This window comes from Mastomys coucha, unplaced genomic scaffold, assembly GCF_008632895.1.
Source record: "Mastomys coucha isolate ucsf_1 unplaced genomic scaffold, UCSF_Mcou_1 pScaffold3, whole genome shotgun sequence".
NCBI classification, from domain to species: Eukaryota; Metazoa; Chordata; class Mammalia; order Rodentia; family Muridae; genus Mastomys; species Mastomys coucha.
The window spans coordinates 34,806,061-34,819,242 of NW_022196909.1; the positions used below are offsets into that span (position 1 = coordinate 34,806,061).

The 13,182-nt window shown below is 46.8% G+C and overlaps 1 protein-coding gene across 43 annotated transcripts in view; it reads left to right on the forward strand.

Annotated features, from left to right (window-relative positions):
* The window catches only part of Ank3 (ankyrin 3), a 642,120-nt gene that overhangs the window by 525,377 nt on the left and 103,561 nt on the right, over window positions 1-13,182 (forward strand). The gene's annotated exons all lie outside the window — the stretch shown is intronic.

Sequence of the window (13,182 nt, forward strand, 5' to 3'; positions counted from 1 at the left end):
TCCCAGCACTTGGGAGGCAGAGGCAGAGGCAGGTGGATGTCTGAGTTCAAGGCCAGCCTGGTCTACAGAGTGAGTTCCAGGACATGCCAGGGCTATACAGAGAAACCCTGTCTCAAAAAAACCAATAACCAACAACAACAATAAAAAAAGGCAGCCTAATACACGCAGACACACAAACACACATGTCAGTAAGCCAGTATTGTAAAGTTGCATAGTGAGATAATAACAAAAGAAGAAGAGGAAGAAGAGGAGGAGGAGGAGGAGGACAGAAAATGCTGGTTGCAGTAACACATGAACTACACATGTGGTCCCAGTACTCAGAAGGACCCTGAGTTCTTGGCCAGCCCAGGGTACCTAGCAAAGTCCTGTCTCAGAATAAAGGTCAAACAATGACAGAAAAAGAAAACAACAAAGGACAGGCTACTTTAAAGCAAGCAGTCATCACGAGAAGGGAGGATGGACTGGGGTCGGATGAGGGGTGGGTACCAGTGGAGGAGCGGGGCGGTTAATGATCTATTCCTTGGGCTGGATGGTGTTTATTTTACAGCAGTGTGCTGATGTGCACATGTACAAACACTGTACCTCACAATAAAAGTCGCTGTTGCTCCCTCACAGCACAAACACATTCCAAAAGAATAGTGCAGAGCCAAACAGATAACACAAATTTCCCAGCATTCCCTGTGCTTATGCTCATCTAAGTCTCTACCTAAGGTCTACAGATCTGCCTCTCCCGACTTGCAGTGCATTTTGTTGCATTTTTTTTTGAGCGAGCCCTTCCTGGTTCTGTCTCCTGACAGAATCAGTCCTTTGTTTCAGGCACATAAGTATAGAGTAGTTCTGTACATGGTCGATGATAAATATTTTCAGAGCTCAACTGTCTAGGCTCTGTCATATTTCCCTCCGTGCACACAAACAGCCCGAAAACTTTGCCCACATGCCCAGGTATGGCCGTGGGACTCTGAAAAGTATTTATGGAAACAGGCAAGAGGCTAGATTTCACCCACAGCCTATAATCTTCTAGCATGTGATTCATTTTGTTTATTGCTTTCAGACTGGACAGCCTGCTGTACAGGAGTTGATCTGTGCTGGCCACTGTTACAGTCTGGGGACCCTGTCCCAGCTGTCTTTGTTTGTTTAAAGGCATCTACCACCTTAGTTTCACATAGCTGTGTTGTAGCTCCTGCCAGGCTCCAAATCAAAGAACACTGATTAAAATCACACACAAGTCTGGCTGATATCCAGAGCCTTTGCTCTCTCAACCTCTAACGTGGTTTTGGTGTGGTAATGAGGCTAGAACCCCTGAGCACATGGATCATCTAGGTTTTCAATGTGATCACACATGAAGGGTTCAGCCTAGAATTCTCAACAGTAAAATCTCGTTGAGTGTCATTTACTGACTCTGTCATGGTTGAGTCTCTCAAAGTAACTTCAGGCTATTATTCTTATTATGATTATTCTCCAAGTTCTATTTAGTCGCAATTAGAGCCTGCATTGAACGTGTTATGAGTCCTAATTTACCTTGAGCATCAGGCAGGTGTATGGTATTTCTGCAGCTTCACATTGTCCATGAAAGCTGACATTTGAATTTAGGTCTTTTGGTGAGACTTCATACTCACTGAAAAGTTGTAGGAGATCATGGGGTACATAGAGAAATTTGAGAGATTATGAACAGTCTCTAAAGGACCCTGGAAGAAAACATGTTGAAAAATGGCTGGAATTTGGACCAGCAGAGGTTGTAGCAGAGGTTGTCGGGAAGGAGGTGAGTAGGAGTCAGACTCAGATATTTTGAGTCCCCAAATTACATTTGGCTGTGCTGAGAGTCCTTCACACAAAAGCAGAAGCAGGGTGGGAATGCCAGACGTTGGTAGATGAGGTCATCAGAACAGGGCACAGAGAGAAACCTAGGTCTAGAAACTTTTACGCATACTGATGTAGAAGAGGAAAACTGCTAAAGGGTATGCGGAGGGTGCGGTAAGGGATTAGAGGGAAGAATCTGGGCAAGCAGGTTCCAGTGGAAGCTTGGGAGAAACTTTCTCTGAAAGCAGGAGTCAGCTGGTTGATAGTGGTGCATGCCTTTGATACCAGCACTCAGGAGGCAGGGGCAGACAGATCTCTGTGAGTTTGAGACCAGTCTTGTCTACAGAACATCTTCCAGATAGGGTTACACACAGAGAAATCCTATCTCAAAAGATGAGAGAGGGGGGGAGGGAGGGAGGGAGGGAGGGGGCAGGCACAAGTAATGGGGAGTTATCTCAACACCAGCCATACCCACCCGTTGAGGAGAGAGTCGCGGATCTTAGCTTTGAGCTGTAATGTAAAAGAGGAGAGACACCCAGTGCATTTCTCCCCATAAAGCTGAGATAGAATGAGGTGCGGGAACCGCCCGTACACTGCCTGATGGATAGATAGCCTGAAGCTACGCGTGCCTACACTGCAGACAGTTAATTACTGGCCGGAATAAACTGTAGCTTTGGAGACTCTTTCGCTCTTCCCCCTTTTCCTTTCCCTGCCTGTCCACCTGAGCGTCCTGCCCTGTTGACCCATGCAGTAGATGGGCCCAAGCCGCCCCTCGTAGCCTCTCCTCCCACTGTTAGCATCCTTACTGCTGAGAAGTTGGATGCTGAACCCAGGGAACAGCATGGATGATGAATGGGCAAAGGGGAGGCCAGATGCTCAGCATCTGGGAGCAAGGGACGACGGTGAGAGAAACAGAGAGTCATGTTGTTAATGCGACATAATGTTAATGTCATGTGACTTCCCCAGGCTGGGCTCGGGTAAGAATAGAGGCCTCAACTGGCCAGTGATGTCGCCTTTAATCCCAGCACTTGGGAGGCAGAAGCAGGCAGATTTCTGAGTTTGAGGCCAGCCTGGTCTGCAGAGTGAGTTCCAGGACAGCCAGGGCAACACAGAGAACCAACCCCCCAGCACAACCAAAAAAAAAAGAAAAGAAAAGAATAGAGGCCTCACGAGGTGTGGCCTTGTGTGTATATATACCTTTGAGGAATAGGCTTGAAACAAACCAACAGGTGTGTATTTCCCACCTGGTACAGTGGTGACAGTTTAGGTGCACAGAGAGATCTCAGGTTTGGGCCACACAGTGGGCCCTTTGTGGGCTGTATGCCTGGACCCCTGCCCGCCCAGACCTGACAGTGGGATCTCATGCTCTATACCGAGATAGAAAGAACTGAGGTGAAGGAGGGCAGGAGTGGGTTTGATGTAGAGTGGATAGCTAAGAAAGAATGCACAGACGAGACTGGACAGGTAGCTTGCCTAAAGAGGTCCTGCGTTTGATATCCAGAAGCCACATTCTTTTTTTTTTTTTTAAAGATTTATTTTATTTTATTTTATTTTGTGTATATGTGTACTGTAGCTGTACAGATGGTCGTGGGCCTTCATGTGGTTATTAGGAATTGAATTTAGGATCTCTGCTTGCTCCGGTTGTTCCCCGCTCGCTCAGGCCCAAAGATTTATTTATTATTATACATAAGTTGCTTTCTTCAGACACACCAGAAGAGGGCATCAGATCTCACTCACTACGGGTGGTTGTGAGCCACCATGTGGTTGGTTGCTGGGATTTCAACTCAGGACCTTCGGAAGAGCAGTCGGTGCTCTTATCCACTGAGCCATCTCGTCAGTCCCAGAAGCCACATTCTTTATATGTATATATATGGCATGATGGTGTACACTTGAAGTCCCATTGTGTAGGCAGCCCACGGTGGAGCTTGCTGGGCGGCCAGTCTAGTTGGATCTGGGCGAGTGGGGGAAAACAGTGGACAGCATCTGAGGAATAAGGTCACCGCCTGTCTTCTGGGCTACGAGATGGCTTTACACATACGGGCTTTGTACACATGAGGACATACAAGCACAGGAAGAGAACACGTTGGCATGCACGTAGCAGCCGGCATTCTGGTCCTGACTTCATAGGGCGAGTTTGTAGCTGGCAGCTGAGGCGGCGGCGTCCACTCATCTTTACCAGCGGCTTAGGTTTGACGTAATGGGAAGGGGAAAGTGGGAGTGGGAAAGTGACCTCGAGCTCCCTACGACCTGGATCTCATCTCCAGCTTAAGAGTTTATGCCCAAGTCAGCATGACACCTAGTCCTAACAGAGGTAACCCAGGGGAGTTTCTACATCAAGGTCAAGCATTGCAACCACGAGAAAATGACAATGTCTGCCTCCGTTTACTCTCCCCACCTCTCTGTAAGAGAGACACCGAATCTCTTTTCCCTTCTGGGATGGGTTTGTTTATTAACCCAGCCAAGATCACAGGGGGCATTCTCACTGTCCTGTCTGGAAAGCTTCCAGCACTGAGTCACGTGTGCGGACCTCAGACACTCTCCAGCCCAGATTAGGGAGCAGTGAACTCCTATGTGGTTTAAAAGAGAAACACACCCCCGCTACAAGGAACAAAATCCTTAAAAGCAGAGAATTGACTTTGTACTCTTAAAAAAAAAAAAATTGATCACCTGAACAGAGTCATTTATTCCGTGAGGTAATAGCAATTCATTGTTTCAGAGGGGTGTGAATTTGGCTAGTCAAACCCCATTCTTAACTCTATGGCCGCCTACAAAGCCAGAATCTTTTTTTTTTTTTTTAAGATTTATTTATTTATTTTATATATATGAGTACACACTGTAGTTGTACAGATAGTTGTGAGCCTTCATCTGGTTATTGGGAATTGACTTTTAGGACCTCTGCTTGCGCCAGTCAGTCTTGCTCGCTCTAGCCCAAAGATTTATTTATTATTATACATAAGTATACTGTAGCTGACTTCAGACACACCAGAAGAGGGCATCAGATCTCATTACAGGTGGTCGTGAGCCACCATGTGGTTGCTGGGATTTGAACTCAGGACCTTAGGATGAGTGGTCAGTGCTCTTACCCGCTGAGCCATCTCCCCAGCCCACAAAGCCAGAGTCTTAAGCCAAGAAGTAGCGAATAGATGAGTGTAACAGGTGGTCCCTGATGATGACACAGTTTTTCAGGCTTCTAAAATCACCTACCACTAAAATAGCCTACCACTCCTTTAGCCAACAGTCGTCCCCTTTTTTGAGATAGACAATGAAAAGATACTGTATTCCACCATTTACTTTATGATCTTGGTGGCTAACCCTGCCTGCCAAGAGATGTTAGAAGCCAAAGGTTCAAGGAGAGCCCCTACCATTTGCTCATCTGTAGTAGAAAAGACAAGTGGAGAAGAAGAGGGACGCAGAGATACTCAGCACCCCCTCCCTCCTGCTTCTAGTCGTGCCTCTGACCTCGTTACAGGGTCCTCAGTTAGTGTGCTTGATGGTGTCCGCCTTCTAGAAGGGTCTGGAACACACAGACGCCACTTCAAGCCAAAAGTACAAACTCCACCCACCTTCCCGTCTTTTCTCTCCTCTCTGAGTACAGTTACTTTGCATGGGTGAACACAGGTTCTAGCTTCCGACTGAAGAACAGAAAGGGGGGAGAGAGAGAGAGACAGAGACAGAGACAGAGACAAGAGACAGAGAGAGGGAGAGAGAGAGAGAGAGCTTAAGTAACTTCTTTTTTTTTTTTTTTTTTTTGGTTTTTCGAGACAGGGTTTCTCTGTGTAGCCCTGGCTGTCCTGGAACTCACTCTGTAGACCAGGCTGGCCTCGAACTCAGAAATCTGCCTGCCTCTGCCTCCCAAGTTCTGGGATTAAAGGCTTTTGCCACCACTGCCCGGCCTTAAGTAACTTCTTATCTGCTGTTGCATAGCTACAATAGAGTTAGCATTGGGAACAGAAGTCTCCGCCCATCCGGGTTCCCTTCTCCTATCCTCCCCTTCAGTGGTTTCTTGTTTGCTTCTCTGCTTGCTTGTTTTGTTTTCTTTCGAAGCAAGATCTTACTATGTCTGTTTGGCTGATCTGGAACTGAATTTACAAAGATCTGCCTACCTCTGACTCTTGAGTGCTAGGATTAAAGACATACACCAGCACACCAGGCTTCCTTCCTGCTTTCTTGATGATTAAGGATGAAAGAATAGAAGATAAAGGAGCGCATCGTATCAGTGTCTACTGTCGTTTAGATTTCCTAGGCCGTAAATTCATTACTCATTTATTTATATGTTGAGATAGAACCTCAGGTAACCAAGGTCAGTATTTTTTTTTAAAGATAGATTTATTTTTATATTATGTATTTGGGTGTTTTTCTTGCATATGTGTCTGTTCACATGCATTTGCGGTGTCCAGGGAGCCCAGAATCGGACCTGGAGTTACACATGGTTGTCAGGTGCCAGGCATGTGCTAGGAATGAAACCCAGGTCCTCCGGAAAATCAGCCAGTGCTCTCAACTGCTAGGCCTGTCCCTCCGTCCCCTCAGGCCAGTCTTGAACTCTATATATAGTAAGGATGACCTAGAACTTCTGACCCTTCTGCCTTTATCTACTGAGTGCTGGAATTACAGCCTTGTGCCATGACACTCAGTTTATTTGATGCACGGAGGTGGGAGCTAGACCCCCAGACACTCTGCCAACTGAACTGCATCCTCAGCCCTAGGCTGAACTGCCTTCTCTGACAGTTGGATGGGATTATAAATATTAGATATGGCTTAATTTGATGAAAAGTGTTAAAAAATATAATCTATGTTTTATGGCCCTTATTGGAATCACCAGCAAAAAGATGTATAACAGATCTTGTTTCTTGTTACATTTTTTGAAGAGTGTGTGTCTGCGTGCACATGTGTGCACTTGCATGCGTGAACAAGTGTAGACATCAGAGGGCAACTTGCAGAAATCAGTTCCCTTTTCCCACGGTGTCGGTCCATGAGTTAGAACTCGGGTCATGAAGCTTGATGGCAAGTGACCCATCTCACCAGCCGATAGATCTTCTAAGAGCTTAATAATATCTCACATAGGTATCATAAAGGCAGAAATGCCGTAAAGACATGTAGAACATGCTGGCATTAACCAGCTTCCCATCGCATGATACTTCCTGTCCTTGTCAGATGGCCTCACCAGCATCCATCCTGCTTCTGCCTCAGGGTTAGAATTGGTCCAAGAGAGCAGAGCAGATGAGAACAGCAAGGGAGACTGTGAGTTTTCAGTTTAAAAAGAGAAGTGTCTCAACAAAATAACTACATTCACCAATGGACAGATGTTGCCTGCTAGCAATACTCTAAAACCCAAGGCCAGGGACCTTAAACCACAATGCAACCAGTGTTTCCCTGCCCAGTTGCCCAGAGCTTCCATCAAGCTTGCCACCCAAGGTCCTCAGGACATGCCCATACTAGCCATCCTGTGCTGGGATCTCCAGCCAGGAGAGGTCAGTCAGTTCCTCACTGCCCTCTTCATGCCACCATTCAACCCTGGCAAACTTCTCCATCAGATGTGGCACCTTCCTTTGAGCACCCCTGGGTGACCTGCAGTTCTCTTGTTTCCCCCTCTGCCATTGTTGTATGCATAGAGAGAAGGGCTGGGTGACTGTCTGTCCCAGCCCAGACTCTGCCCCCAGCTCGACATGAGAAATTTAGGAGGTGAGCTAATGCATTTACATGTAACTCATAAATGGGGGAGGGACAGACCTGGAGAGATGGCGCCTTGGCTGAGAATCCTTTCTGCTCTTCCAGAGGACCTGAGCTCAGTTCCCACCACTGACATGGCTCACACTTACCTGTAGCCAGCACCCTCTTCTTGATTCCAAAGATCCCCTCGCACACATGACATACACAAACAGGCAATATATATTATATATATACATGTATGTGTATATATACATATATATAAATAACAAGTGTTTGTTTAATAAAGGAGCAGGGGTTAAATGAAGGACACATGATGTAAAGTGTGCTCAGTCTGTCAGATGGACAGCACTGAACAGCGGCAATGTGGTTTCCGTACCACGATCCTTATCCTGGCCCCTCTGTATTGGAGACTGGGTGCTTTCAGGACAGTTGTTGGCTCTGCCACCTGGATATTCAGTTTGATTGGTTCACAGACCAGTGACATCACAGCCAGCCCAGTGAGCCTGCTGTGTATGTTGAAATTTGACATAAACAGTAAGAAACAGCTGTACTTGACAGAAGGCTGCTATTTCTGAAATTGGCATATTCACGATTCCAGAGTTCCCATCTAGGAAAGAGACCTCCTTCAGCATAGTCCGAAGGCCTGGCAGATGGTTGTATTGACTGGTAAAGTGCCTTAAGTCTAATGGTTTTCCCACCTGAGCTCGGGCCCTGCAGAGTCGCTCGTGGATTTGTGGCCAGTACACACTTCCAGATTCTCCCTGATGCATACAAAGTGGCACAGGGACAATGTGTGTTTCTGTCTTCCTGAGTTCTTTCTCTCTGTCCCGTTTCTTTCAGAAGCAAGTGAGGCAGGAAAGCTTCCTCTCCATATTTGCTTGGGTGTCCACTGATACACGTGTCCACCCCGAGGCCTGCCTGACAGGCTTGTGTCTGTCATGTATGTGTTTGTGGTTGGACGGACCATGAGGCCCATATGATTGATCCGCAGTAACTGTGTTCTGTTCTGTTTTATTGACTTTATTCATTTTTTTTTGACTAGGTGATAAATGCACATGGTTCAAAATTCCCAGAGTACAGGAGGTTTTGGTGAAAAGTAAGTCTCTCCCACTCCACTCTGGAGCTGTAGCTCACCTCTTCAGAGGCTGCACCTGATCTGTCAATCGTTCCAAGTATTTATTGAGCACCTACTCTGTGCCGGGTACAGTTCTGGGGATCACACACAGGGAACAAGGCAGACACCTGCGGCCTCCCGGGAGCTTCACTCCTTACCTCAGTCAGCTGTGCCTGCTCAGTGGACTTTGAGTCTCCACAGTACACCGGAGGAGTAAGAACAAAGGCCTCAGCCTTTGATATCCCATCTTTCTCAAATGCTCAATGGCCTTGGATTACTTGCCTCCATTGTTACAAAGTGATCGCCTAGGTCCTGAAGCGGAGATAGCAGGTGGAAAGAATTAAATGAGATACTAGAGCGAGCACCAAACATAGCACCCAGCACACAGTAAATGCTCAATAAATAGAAGCATTGATTCGAGTGATCTGATCGCTTCCTCCTGTCCTGTCCTGAAGACCGAAAATGGAAAAGAAAAAAAAAAGGCTCACTTTCAGCACTTTTCATTGTGTCTCTTTGCTGGGATCAAAAAACCACATTTTAAAGCTCGGCTGAAGCTGTCTGAGGTTGACTGCTAAGCACCGGTGTGTAGAGCAGTCAGCTCCTGGTTAATCAGTGGGCTGTGCAAATGACACCCTTCTTGGTTTCTCATCTGTCTGCTTTCTATCTCGTCATCTGGAAGCTTTGGGGCTTTTGTTTACTGGGAGGGGCTTTGTGTGTGCCGTTTCACCTTTTAATGTTACAGAAAGCAATCTCTTGGTGGCAGTGGTGGTGGTGGTGGTGGTTGGGGGCGGGGTGGACTCTGCATTTCGCAAGACAAGAATTAAGTCCTTCTGAGTAAAATAGTTAACTATAGTTTGGTTTAGCTAGTGTGAGCCAGGTCTTCCAAGACTTTGAGGTCTTTGAGCAGATAGAGAAAGGACCTCAAGTCCCTAGAAAAGCAACAAATGGGTTTTGTGGTGGTGAGCTCGAGGTGGGAAGAGTTACAAGAAAGTTACACATGGAGGGAAGGGGGGAGAGATAGCGGGGGAGTAGGAGAGGAGGGAGAGAAAGGAAAGAGAAGAGGAGCAAGGGCCGGAGAGAGGAGAAGAGGGAAGGAGAGGGGAGGGAAGAGAAGAGAGAAGAGCGGGGAGAGAGGGAGAGGAGGAGAAAGGCCAAGCCTAGGGCCAGAAAATTTGTTGCCACATTAGGTCACGAGCTATATCTTTCTGCCGAGTAGGAGGGTTGCTGAGGGCAGGGTAAAGGGTAGGATGCAGGATGGGTTAACATGACACCCTGTTCTCTCCTCCACAGCCCTGACAATCATCTAGCATAGTTTCTTTTTCTTTCTGTCCTTGAATCTGAGGCTGTTCTATCTTGTTTTCCAGGTAGACAGAGTTTACCATTCTCTATGTAGTCTTCTCTAGCACAGGGAGTCTTCTCTCCATTCAAGCACGTTGAGATGGGGGATGGCCGGCATAATAGTGAAATAATGTGGCCAGTGATACGGTCACTTGAGGGGTAGCAGTTGTTCCGAGGTTCGAGTTGTATTGAAAACATTCCCTGCGTCCTGGTGGAATACTGACAGAGATGGATTCGTAATAAGATCAGTGGTGCCCAGATATCAATGCTTAGAAAGGCAGCAGTGCATGATGGGAGCTTACCTGATGGACTCAGCTACCCCACTTCCTTGATGTCCTTGTCTGTACTCATCCTGTGATCACAGATGAGGTACAGAGCTGAGGAGAAGGCCAATGACCAGCTGGACAAGCATGGTGTGACCTCTAGACCTGGTTTCTCGGCTCTATCTTAGTTGCCTGTTACAAAGTAACCGCCTTTGCCTGCACTCACTGTCTTAATGGGGGCTTTCCTTCCTTCTGCTGGCCAGCTGAGCTCAGGGATTGCCCCGCTGTTCATGAGCTCAGGAGGCAGCATCAGAAAGCCACTGAGGCAGGAGTCACATGAGCAAGTGTGCAAGGTGATGTCATTCAAAATCGGGTTCTTCAGCTAGGATGTCTAGAAGGGCAGAGACCTGGCAAGCCCTGCCTCCTTGCCTCCCTCCCCCCTCCTCTCTCCTCCTCCTCCTCTGTTTGTGTCTCTCCCTCTCTCTTTTTCTCTCTTCCTTTCTCTGACCAACCTCTGCCTTGCTATCCATAAACCTCAAGCTTTGCTATTATTGTTATGACTGTGATGGGTTGACTTTAATCACATTTCTTACATCAGACTGGCCAGGGACATTCAAGCATCTCCAAGAGGCTCACTGAGAACCTGCGGGGTTTGTCCTCTCGATCCCTAGAGACCTCCCGAAAGCCACTTTCCCAGGATTTTACTTTTCAAAACTCTAGGCAAGCAGATTCAAGTAAGGGACCTAGCCACAGACCTGGACAGGCAGAGGACAACAGAGTTTAGCAAAGACTGGGTAGGGAGGGTAACTGAAGAGACAAACAGCTTCCCTGCCAGAACATAGCCAAGCCTATTTATAACCCGACTATCCAGCCACTAATCCTAGCTACCAGGGAAGCGCTCAAGCAGGCAGTCAAGTGCGGAGCCAGGCACTTCTTGGGAAGTGAAAATGTAGGGCCCTTGGTGCTTTATACATATTTACAGTAGTGCTTCAGTATCAGAAACACTTAGGGTATTTTTAATAATATATAAATATTAATAAATAAATATTAGACCATATGGCTAATATTAAACCATTACCTTTGCTGGCTTGTAAATATTTGAACCGGGGAAGCAGCTGATGCTGGCCAATTTTTTATAAAGAGGATTAGAGTCAGTCATGAAATCAAATACGGTCTGTCTTTCTCTGACCTCAGTGTAACAGGGTGTTGTGCTAGGTGATAATTATGGGATGTCTTGCATGGAAACATGGGTAGTTTCATTTTGTTGTTACTGTTTAATCATTGATTTGTAGGATAGATGTGTAAGGCCTGTGCTGAGTCTGTTGATTTTGCCTTTATGGGAACTCTATTCCTTCTTGGCACAGACCAAACATCCCAGCAGGGTGAAGTCGTCACTTTGCCCAAAGTTTTAGTTAAATGTCCAGGAAGTGGTAGGGGAAGTTCTAGTTAGAATCACCTTTTGTAATAGTCCAAACTGTGACTCAGAGATGTTAAATGACATTTTAAAGTGTCTCTGTTGATAACTGCTAGAGTTTGAATCTGAACCCAGAACACCTACTATACAAATTGGACAAAAATGATAATTTTTACTTTGACTTTATATAGGGTCTACATTTTGATGGAAATGCTTACACTATGCTAAATTGTGAGGACATATTTCCTGTCATGCAGATCGGGTCACTGTATCTTGATTCATCTTTGAGCAGTATCCACAGCTCTCACCCTTAACCCTGCCCAGGGCTTCTCAGGGTTTTATGATGTCCATTCTGAAATCTAAAGATAAGAAAATAGAAACGTGGGTTTACAAGCCTCGTTTGCCCTCCATCAAGCTTAATCCCAGAAGAGTCCTTGAAACTGTCCCGCAGTTTCATGAACCGGGTTCTGCCTCTACCGAAGGGAGAAAGGAGACCTGAAACACAGAGTTCGAGAACAAAAGGACACAAAGCCAAGTTGAGGGTTTCCAATCAAGGCTCTCCTTTACTTTGGGGGTTCAGCATTTATATACAAGAGAGCATAACTGAATCTCTAGGTTACGACGACATTTGAATAACATAAGGAATTCGGGAGGAGTCAGGAAGAGTCCGAAAGGGAAGCTGGCTGCTGGGCTAAAAGTGGAGGCTCAGCATCCCGCAGGTCTCAGCTCCGGGGAATGGCTGGAGGTGCCGTCCACAGTGGGGGAGGAGGTCAACAACTGATGTCCTCAGGCTGTATACGTGCCAGCCATCAGGCGTAGCTTCCTCTGTAATCCTCGAAGGTGGAACTCATAGTAGTGAGTCTTTGGTTCAGGCACAGAAGGCATGAGTTGAGTCTGCAGTGGCGAGCTCCGATGTCTTGTAGCTGAGGGACCCCAACAAGTACTAAATCACAGTAGCATGGAGATTTGGAAATAAAAACACAACCAGCCTCTTCATTCACTATTAATCACCAATTCCAAAACTATAGGGCACTTCAAATATTCAATCCATCTGAGACCTCATCAGGCCACGTGAGAGGCCTGGGCTCAGGACACCCCAGTTAGGAAAGCCCCACTCAGATGGTGAACAGAAAGTGAGAGAGGAAGAAATCAGTCACGTGAGAAAGAACGTACACCCTGCCCAGGCTCAAAGTCTACGAGTTTAAGAATCTGCAGAGACTGGAGGAACTAACTTTCTATCAATGGACAGGCTGGGATGGAAGGCTAGCTGATGCGGGGAGCGGGGGAGGGGCATTCCACATCCCAGGCTCGTGGGAAGCAAACCTTGTGTAAAACGCCTTACAAAACACGTTGACTTGTGGTTTTTAGATAGGAAAAAAAAAGCCTAGCATTCAGACATTTCTCCTCCCGAAGCCTGGCTTCCTTCCCACTCCTGTAGTTTCCGCGTGGCTTGCTGCCGGATTGAGTGGATTAAAAGAGATCGTCTTAACGTCGAGGAGTCATAGCCATTCGCTCATTCATGATCCCAGAGAGCTCTGCACCCCACCTGCCCCTGCAGATTCAAACCTCTCTGTTTTTAGGTAACAGGC